Genomic DNA, 330 nt, shown 5'->3' with positions numbered 1-330 from the left:
AAAAAAAAAAAAAAAAGAAAAAGAAAATATTTAACTCAGGGCGAGGGAAGTATTTTCTTCAAGAGCGATTCCCACAGTTTCCCTGAAGGCATCGAACATAATTGTCTCAATGGTTTAGACTTTTGAAAACAAAAGCTAGAAAATGAAGTGGTTTTCTGGCAATTTTTTCTTTCTTTCTTTCTTTCTGTTGTTTTTTGTTTGTTTGTTTGTTTTTTTGAGATAAGGTCTTGTTCTGTCACCCAGAGTGGAGTGCAGTGATGCAATCATGGCTCACTGCAAACTTGACCTCCTGGGTTCAATCAATCCTACCACCTCAGCCTCCCAAGTAAT

Source organism: Rhinopithecus bieti, unplaced genomic scaffold, assembly GCF_001698545.2.
Source record: "Rhinopithecus bieti isolate Rb0 unplaced genomic scaffold, ASM169854v2 scaffold_30918, whole genome shotgun sequence".
Taxonomy (NCBI): Eukaryota; Metazoa; Chordata; class Mammalia; order Primates; family Cercopithecidae; genus Rhinopithecus; species Rhinopithecus bieti.
The sequence above is the reverse complement of the archived record's forward strand: the minus strand, read 5'-3'. Positions refer to the sequence as shown.